Raw genomic sequence first — 9144 nt, 5'->3', positions numbered from 1 at the left:
AGTGGTGCAATCTCAACTTACCGCAGACTCGACCTCCCAGACTTAAGCAATTCTCCTGTCTCAACTTCCTGCGTAGCTGGGATTAAAGCGTGCACCTCCACACCTGGTTACTTTTTGTATTTTTAGTGGAGATGGGGTTTCTCCGGGTTGGCCAGGCTGGTCTTGAACTCCTGATCTCAAGCGCTCCACCCGCCTCGGCCTCCCAAAGTGCTGGGATTACAGGCACACCCGACCAATGGTAATTCTTTATGTGTTCATTTATCTTCTTTGTCCTTAAAGTGTTCAATGTTTATCAGTGACAGAGATCCTACTTTATTTCAGGAGTTAAATCCTGTTTTTAAACCAAGTTCTCATCTGTCCAGTGGCTAGGGTCCTTATTTCCTCCATCAAGAAGAAAAATTACATGACTGAAATAAAGTATTTTTTTATAAATGTGTGCTAAATAAATGAAAAAAGAAAAGAAAAGAAGGCTGGGCGCGGTGGCTCACTCCTGTAATACCGGTACTTTGGGAGGCCAAGGCGGGCAGATCACGAGATCAGGTGATCGAGACCATCCTGCCTAACACAGTGAAACCCCATCTCTACTAAAAATACAAAAAATTAGCCGGGCGTGGTGGTGTGCTCCTGTAGTCCCAGCTACTCGGGAGGCTGAGGCAGGAGAATGGCTTGAACCCAGGAGACGGAGGTTGCATTGAGCCAAGATCTCACCACTGCACTCCAGCCTGAGCAACAGAGTGAGACTCTATCGCAAAAAAATAGAAAGAAAATAAAAGAAACAAAACAAAACAACAATAACAAAAAAAAAGGTGTGTGCTAAATAAAGGAAGAATCCCTCTGAAATTGTTTCTAGGTGTTTAATTCCTGCCTTAGCATGACTTGGAAGACTCTACACCATCTGCCCCTAGTTTCTTTACTCTCGTGATTCTAACGGCACTGGTCTCTCTTCTTTTTGAGACAGTCTCACTCTGTCACCAAGGATAAAGTGCAATGGCGCCATCTCTGCTCACTGCAACCTCTACCTCCTGAGTTCAAGTGATTCTCCTACTTCAGCTTCACGAGTAGCTGGGACTATAGGCATGTACCACCATGCCTGGCTAATTTTTTGTATTTTTATTAGAGATGGGGTTTCACCATGTTGGTGGGCTAGTCTTGAACTCCTGGGCTCAAGTGATCCACCCACCTTGGCCTCCTAAAGTGTTGGGATCACAAGCATAAGCCATCATGCCTGGCCTCCCTGCTGCCTTTCAAAAGGGTCCCACATCTTCCTGCCTCAGTGCCTTTGCACTTTCTGTTCCCTCTCCTCTTCCTTCAGAGTTTCATAGGCCCCTTCATTATTTCCTTCAGATTTCTGCTCAGTGCAGTCTCACCAGAGAAGCGTTTACCAATCTATATAACACAATACCCCCTGACCCTATCTTCTTTCCTTTGTTTTTCTTCAGGTACAACATACTGCATTATAAATGTATTTGCAGCCAGGCACGGTGACTCACTCCTGTAATCCCAGCACGTTGGGAAGCCAAGGCAGAAAGACTGCTTGAGCCCAGGAGTTTGACACCAGCCTGACCAACACGGCGAAACCCTGTCTCTACTAAAAATACAAAAAGTTAGCCGGGCGTGGTGGCACGTGCCTGTAGTCACAGCTACTCGGGAGGCTGAGGTGGGATAATAGCTTGGGCCCAGGAAGTCAAGGCCGCAGCAAACCATGACTGCAACACTTCAGCCTAGGTGACAGAGCGAGACTCTGTCTCAGAAAAATACAACAACAAAAGTAAATGCATTTGCTTGTCCCCCTGTGGAGGTATGCTGTATAGGACCAGAGCCACTAGCTACAAGTGCCCACGGAGCCCTGGAAATGTGGCTGGTCTGAATTGAGATGTCCTGTGAATGTAAAATACTGTATACACGGGGTTTAAAAGAGCGCCCCAAAAGTATAAATTATCTTTTATTTTCTTTCAGATGGAGTCTTGCTCTGTCACCCAGACTGGAGTGCAGTGGCACGATCTTGGCTCACTGCAACCTCCACCTCCCAGGTTCAAGTGATTCTCCTGCCTCAGCCTCCGGAGTAGCTGGGTTTACAGGTGTGCACCACCACGCCCAGCTAATTTTTGTATTTTAGGCATGTTGGTCAGGCTGGTCTTGAACACCTGGCCTCGTGATCCACCCATCTCGGCCTCCTAAAGTGCTGGGATTACAGGCGTGAGCCACCGCACCCAACCTATTATCTTTTAAAAAGTGTTTATATTGATAACCTGTTGAAATATTTGGGATTAAATATTACCAAATCAATTTCCCCTGTTTCTTTCACTTTTATTTGATTTTATTATTCAATTTTCTTTATTTGATATTACTATTTGATTTTTAGGTCTGGGTGTCTTGCCCAGGTTGGTCTTGACCTCCTGAACTCAAGCAATCCTCCTGCCTCAGCCTCTCAAAGTGTTGAGATTACAGGTGTGAACCACCCCCACCACCCCGACCTTTTTTAAGAGAGTAGGTCCTACTGTGTTGCCCAGGCTGGGCCACAGCTCACTGCAGTCTCCAACTCTTGGGTTCAGGTGACCCTCCTACCTCAGCCTCACAAGTAGCTGGACTACAAGTGCCAGCCACCGCACCTGCTTTCTTTACATTTTGTTTTTTTAAACATGGCTACTAGAAAATGTAAAATTACATATGTGGCTGGTGCTCGTAGTCTGCATTTTATTTCTACTGAACGGCACTGCTCTAAAACATACACTTCAGGAGGAGAGGGATGTCTGTTTGACCCAGACACTGCATCTGACTGAATCTGAGCACCCAGAACAGAGACCCAATAAAAGCTTGCTAAATGAAGGGATCCGAAAGCAAGATGCTAATCCCTCTTCTTTCCTCTTTCCTCCCCTAATAATCAATTTTTTAAAACTTTGAGGTATAATTTACATAAAAGTCACTCAAGTGTATACTTAATGATTTTTAGAAATGTATTGAGTTGTGCAACCATCACCACAACGCTTTGTTCCCCCCCCACCAGAGTCTCGCTCTGTCCCCCAGGCTGGGGTGCAGTGGCCTGACCATACAGCTCACTGCAGCCTCGGACTCCTGGGCTCAATCGATCCTCCTGCCTCAGCCTCCCAAGCAGCTGGGACTTCAGGCACATGCCACCATCTCCAGTTAATTTTTTTTTTTTTTTTTACTATATGGGGGTCTCACTACGTTTCCCAGGTTGGTCTCAAACTCCTGGGCTCAAGGGGTCTTCCTACCTTAGACTCCCAAAGAGCTGGGATTACAGGTGTGAGCCACCATGCCTGACCCATAGCCCAGTTTTAAAGTATTTCCATCACCCAGATAAGATCTGCCATGCCCCTTTTCCACCCCAGGCAACCACGAATCTGCTCTCATTCTCCACAGATCTTCGGCACTCCGTTCTTTTTTTTCTTTTGACGAAGTCGCGGAGTGCAGTGGTTGGCCACCGAGAGCCACCACGACCCGCCAGCGCTCTGTTTCTAAGGAATGAATTCTCTGCCTCAATTGTAAGACAGTGCAAGCTCCTTGGCCAGGCCTGGCACGGTGGCTCACGCCTGTAATCCCAGCACTTTGGGAGGCCGAAGCCGGCGGATCATCTGAGGTCAGGAATTCAAGACCACCCTCGTCAACATGGTGAAACCCCTTCTCTACTAAAAATACAGAAAATTAGCCGGGCGTGGTGACGCATGCCTGTAGTCCCAGCTACTCAGGAGGCTGAGGCAGGAGAACTGCTTGAACCTGGGAGGCGGAGGTTGCAGTGAGCCAAGATCGCGCCATTGCACTCCAGCGGGGGCGACAGAACAAGACCCTGTCTAAAAACAAAGGAAAAGAAAAAAAGGAAGAAAGAAAAGAAAGACACTTGTTGGCCAGTCAGCACCGGGGCTCACCGCCCTTCCAAACATAGGGGCCCGACGCCTCAGCCTTTCCCCAAAGAAGGGAGGAACAGGCCGGACGCGGTGGCTGTCACCTGTAATCCCAGGGTTTTGGGAGACAGGGGCAGGAGGATCGCTGGAGCCCCGGGAAGGGGAGGGTGCGGCGAGCCGTGATCGCAGCCGGGGGGACAAGGAGAGACCCTGTCTCTGAAAATAAAATTTAAAAAAGAAAGGAAGGAGCAGCTCGCCCCACATCTCCCCCACCCACCCGGGGGCAGAAGAGGCCCCAAGAGCCTCCAGCGCTCGCGACAGACTCCCGGAAACAGACGGTGCGGCCTCCCCAGCACCAGGACGCTGCTCAGAGAAGCCCTCCGGGGGATGGACGCACCCACCCCGCGGCCGCCACCGCGTTCTAACGCCGCCCGCCAGGAACAATGGCCGGAGCAGAGCGGAGCCGGACTCTCGACCTCAGGGTGCGGGTCCTGGGGGACCGGCCCCTCCCCCCACCACCCCTACCTTGCTCCCTCTTCCCACTCTCTGCCCTCAACCGCCCTCCTCCCAAAATGGCCACCAACCGCCTCCTTTCCCTCCCGCGGCAAGCCCCGCCCCCTCCTTGGCCCCGCCCCCCGGAGGAGCCCTCGAGAGCGCGCGTCTGGGCGGCACGCGCCGGGAACCCGGGCGTCGCGCGGCGGGCGCGAGTCCGCTCTAGGAGGCGCCGGGCAGCCCGCGGTCACGTACGCGCGCCCGCGCCGCGCGTGAGCGAGGAGCTCCGGGGGTGGGCCGGGCTGCGCGTGCGCGCCGGGCAGGCGGCGAGGGGAAGGCAGGAGGCCGCTGGGAGCCCCACGAGGCGCAAGGCGCGAGGCGAGGCGCGCGAGCCCCCGGGGCGGGTAAAACCCGGTTCCTGCTGCCCCTGCCCTCCCTTTCCTCCCTATCCCCCATTCCCATTCTTTACCCTTTTTTCAAACCCTCCCCCTTTTTTTACAATCTCATTCGTTTTCTTGATTTCTTTTTTGGGGGGGCCCCATCTCCCTTTTGAGGGACGCAACAGGCGCGGCGGGCGCCCCTCGCCCTGCGTCACGCACGCACTCTGCACCCCAACAGCTCCGGGCCCCGCTGCACCCCGCAGTCCCTTCCCCCTTGGAGAAGACCTTCCTTAGAAGCCCCTGGCCCGCTGCACCCGCTTTTCCTTCTCACTCCGTCCCCCCAGGCCTCAACTGCCCCCTCGCAGCCCCGCCCAGCTCGCGCCGCGGGCCCTACCCGACCTCCGCACCTTCTGCATCTCGGCCTTGCATTCGCTGGCCCCTTCCAGGCCCCTTCTGCTCAAAATCCCGCTTCCTCCTCCATAGTCCCATTTTGGGGCACCTAGCTTTGTCTCTTTTTTAGGATCTTCCAGCAAAACTCAAATTTCTCCTCTCTTTCTTGACATGCCCCTCCCCCTCCTTTAAGAAACTTCTTTTAGCGCAAAAAAAAAGTAAAAAAAAAAAAATCCAGTTTTTTTTTTTTATCCATTCGGGATCACTTTCCCGCAAACTTTTTTCCTTCACACCTAGCGTCCCCCTTTTTGGAATATCTTTCCACTTAGAACAAACCAACTAATTCCTTCTAGTTTCTCTCTTGTCTGATATTTATTTTTCCAGTCCTCCTCCCCTTCCCCCACCTTCCCAGCAAATACCCTTTTATCACCATTTCTGCCCTAATTAAGCTTCCCCCAGAAAAACTCTCTAGGTCTCTTCCCAGGGGGAAAAATAAGGAAAGAAGGAACAATTATTTCCTATTACCAAAAACACCTTTTCTACCCTCTCAGCTCTCCCCTGTTGATATTGCTGTCTGTCTTCTTCCAAAAACTGTTGCTCTCCCCCAGTTTCACATCTGCGTTCTTGTTTCTTTTGGGACCCAAGTCCTGACTCCTTCTTCCTTTCCAGCACTTGCTTTCAGGGCAAAAGAAATTGGGTCCTGTATGTACTACCCAGCGTTCCGGGAGGACATATCCAATGGTCTGATTGTCACCTGAACCCCCTCCCTGTGGGGCCTAAACTGGGTCCTCCTGTTCCCTGGAGATTCACTCACTTGCTCTTCTGGTGAGTTTCCTTCCTTTGCACCTAACCAAAGACACACTGCGCTGTTGGATAAATCTCGTCCCTTCTCGAGAGGGTTTCTAAGCAATCCCAAAGTCTGTACTAATGGCGAGACCATACAAGTTACTGCTTTGGAGAAGTCAGGTAGGGAAAGGGGCTATTTATCGTGCATGTTGACCTGTTAGGAGGAGTAAAGACATAGATTGATGCGTTTTGTTTCTTTCTTTCTCTCCTTCCTTCCTTCTTTCTTTTTGCTTTGACGGAGTTTTTGCTCTTGTTGCCCAGGCTGGAGTCTTGGCACAGTCTCGGCTCACCGCAGCCTCCTCCTCCTGGGTTCAAGTGGTTCTTCTGCTTCAGCCTCCTGAGTAGCTGGGACGACAGGCATGCGCCACCACACCTGGCTAATTTTGTATTTTTAGTAGAGATGGGATTTCTCCATGTTGGTCAGGCTGGTCACAAACTCCCGACCTCAGGCCCACCTCAGCCTCCCAAAGTGCTGGGATTACAGACATGAGCCACTACAACCGGCTTGATGTGTGTTTCTTTACTGATGTTTATTGCAAAAAAACGGTTCTTCCTTCCCTGGCTCAGGGTAGCAACTCAGATACTTACAGGTAAGGCACAAGTAAAGTGAAGAAGTGAGAATTGTGGTGAACCAAAGATTGTATGTCCCATCTAAGTGTTGCCAGCCAGTGGAAATGCCAGGCCAGTGTTGCCAGAACTTGTAATTCCTTTGAGAAGAGGCCAGAAAACTATCCATAGGTGAAACCTTCTGATTTTTAAATACTAGCAACACATTTGATAATTTAAGACAGAGTGAGATCCTATATCAAGAAGAAAGGAGAGGAGAGAGGAGGGAAATGGAGGGGAGGGGAGAGAGAGGAGAGGAGAGGAAAGGAGAAGGTTCTTGCCTGTAATCCCAGCATTTTCCAAGGCCTAGGTAGGAAGATTGCTTGAGTCCTGGAGTTCAAGAACAGCCTGGGCCGCAGAGTGAGACCCCTCCCCCCCATCTCTGCAAGAAAATAAAAAATCAGCCAGGTGTGGTGGTGCACACCAGATACTCAGGAGGCTGAAGCAGAAGGATTGCTTCATGTTGAGAGGTTGAGGCTGCAGTGAGCCATGATCACACCATTGCACACCATTGCAATCACACCATTGCACTCAGTGACAGAGCGAGACTCCAACTCGGGGGATAAAAAAAAATATGTATACACACACACACACACATATACACATACACATGCACACACATACACACACATTCACACACATACACATATATACACACACATACACATACAATATACACATGCACACACATATACACACATACACATAAACACACACATACACACACATATATATATATGTTAACATGTATATTTGGAGTGGGAAAATTAAGGAAATTGTAGGCCAGGCACAGTGGCTTGTGCCTGTAATACCAGCACTTTGGGAAGCTGAGGCCGGTGGATTGCTTGAAGGCAGGAGTTTGAGGCCAGCCTGGCCAACATGGCGAATCCCTATCTCTATTGAAAATAAAAAAATTAGCCATGCGTGGTGGCGCATGCCTGTAAGCTCAGCTACACAGGTGGCTGAGCTGGGAGAATTGCTTGAACCTGAGAGGCAGAAGTTCAGCAAACCGAGATCATGCCACTCCACTCCTGGGCAACAGAGCGAGACCCCGTCTCAAAAAATAATATAAAATAAAGAAAATTGTATAGCTAGGGTGAAAGCTGCAATTCTCTCCTCTCGAATCCCAAGCACCTGCTGTTACTCAGACTTGATGTCCCTCTCCCTGGTGACATGGGTACAGAGAGAGAAGGGAGAAGGTGGTGCTCGGGAGGTGGGGGGAATGGTGGCAGAACAGTGGTTGGAACTTTTCAAAGAGGAAAAGAGGTGGCACAATGAAACTCCGTCACTAATGAATGAAAAGGATTCTGAGAGCCTTCTGTGATCAAAGTTCTGTGCTAGGTAAGATACTGTGAGAGGTTTAGACACCTAAGGAAGAGTCCCAGCAATCCCAGAGCTCAGAGTCTGGGGGAAGTAGGAAAACTAAAGATAATTAACTTCCTAGATCATTTAGAATACATGTTAAGTGGATTGTTACACAAGTGCTTATCAGGGTTCAGAGGAAGGAGAAATCATCGCAGACTTCGTTATGTTGGGAGTGTTCTCTATAGCGGAGGTGACATTTAAGCCTGAGTTTGGAGGGTCATCACACACTCAGATGCCTCCAGAGGCCTGGCAGGGCATAGAGATCAGTGAGAGTGTGAGAGAATAGGGAGCAGTGGGGTCTGTGGCAAACTGGAGAGTTGCATACCCTGTCTATCTAAAAGCTGCAGCTTCTCAGCTCCAGCCAATTGTTGCCTTGCAGGAATGTGGACTCAGCATTGACAGATCTTCTGATTTTTTTCTTTCAGATTTTTAAACAGAAGTTAGAAAGCCTAACTTGATTATCTCTAGATTTACAGTGTCTGATGTGATAGCCGTTAGTCACTTGTACCTGTTTAAATTTCACTGGCCAGGCGTGGTGACTCACACCTGTAATCCCAGCACTTTGGGAAGCCAAAGTGGTCGAATCATTTGAGGTAAGGAGTTAGGGCAGATCATCTGAGGTAAGTTCGAGACTAGCCTGGCCAACATGGTGAAACCCTGTCTCTATTAAAAATACAAAAGGGCCGGGCGCAGTGGCTCACGCCTGTAATCCCAGCACTTTGGGAGGCCGAGTTGGGTGGATCACGAGGTCAAGAGATAGAGACCATCCTGGTCAACATGGTGGGCACGTCTCTACTAAAAATACAAAAAATTAGCTGGGCGTGGTGGCGTGTGCCTGTAATCCCAGCTACTCAGGAGGCTGAGGCAGGAGAATTGCCTGAACCTGGAAGGCGGAGGTTGCAGTGAGCTGAGATCACGCCATTGCATTCCAGCCTGGGTAACAGGAGCAAAACTCTGTCTCAAAAAAAAAAAAAAATTAGCTGGGTGTGGTGGTGGGCACCTGTAATCCCAGCTACTCAGGAAGCTGAGGCAGGAGAATCACTTGAGCCCCAGAAGCAGAGGTTGTAGTGAGCTGAGATCGAACTACTACACTCCAACAAGGGTGACAGAGTGAAACTCTATCTCAAAGTAAATAAATAAATAATTTTTTTTTTTTAATTTGAGACGGAATTTCGCTCTTGTTACCCAGGCTGGAGTGCAACGGC

At 49.8% G+C, this 9144-nt stretch overlaps 1 protein-coding gene across 5 annotated transcripts in view; it reads left to right on the top strand.

The window, feature by feature from the left end:
* The first annotated feature begins 4193 nt into the window (after positions 1-4193).
* Positions 4194-9144, top strand: part of ZNF541 (zinc finger protein 541) — a 45921-nt gene continuing 40970 nt past the window's right edge. For 3 of the 5 annotated variants that reach the window (XR_013531017.1, XM_035285116.3, XM_078360241.1), the window contains exons 1-2: positions 4661-4756; positions 5792-5947. The gene's annotated coding sequence lies outside the window, so the exon portion shown is untranslated. The other 2 variants (XM_078360239.1, XM_078360240.1) reach the window with 2 other exon arrangements.

This window comes from Callithrix jacchus, chromosome 22 (assembly GCF_049354715.1).
Source record: "Callithrix jacchus isolate 240 chromosome 22, calJac240_pri, whole genome shotgun sequence".
Taxonomy (NCBI): domain Eukaryota; kingdom Metazoa; phylum Chordata; class Mammalia; order Primates; family Cebidae; genus Callithrix; species Callithrix jacchus.
Note: the sequence above shows the minus strand (reverse complement) of the source record. Positions and strands in the feature narration are given on the sequence as shown.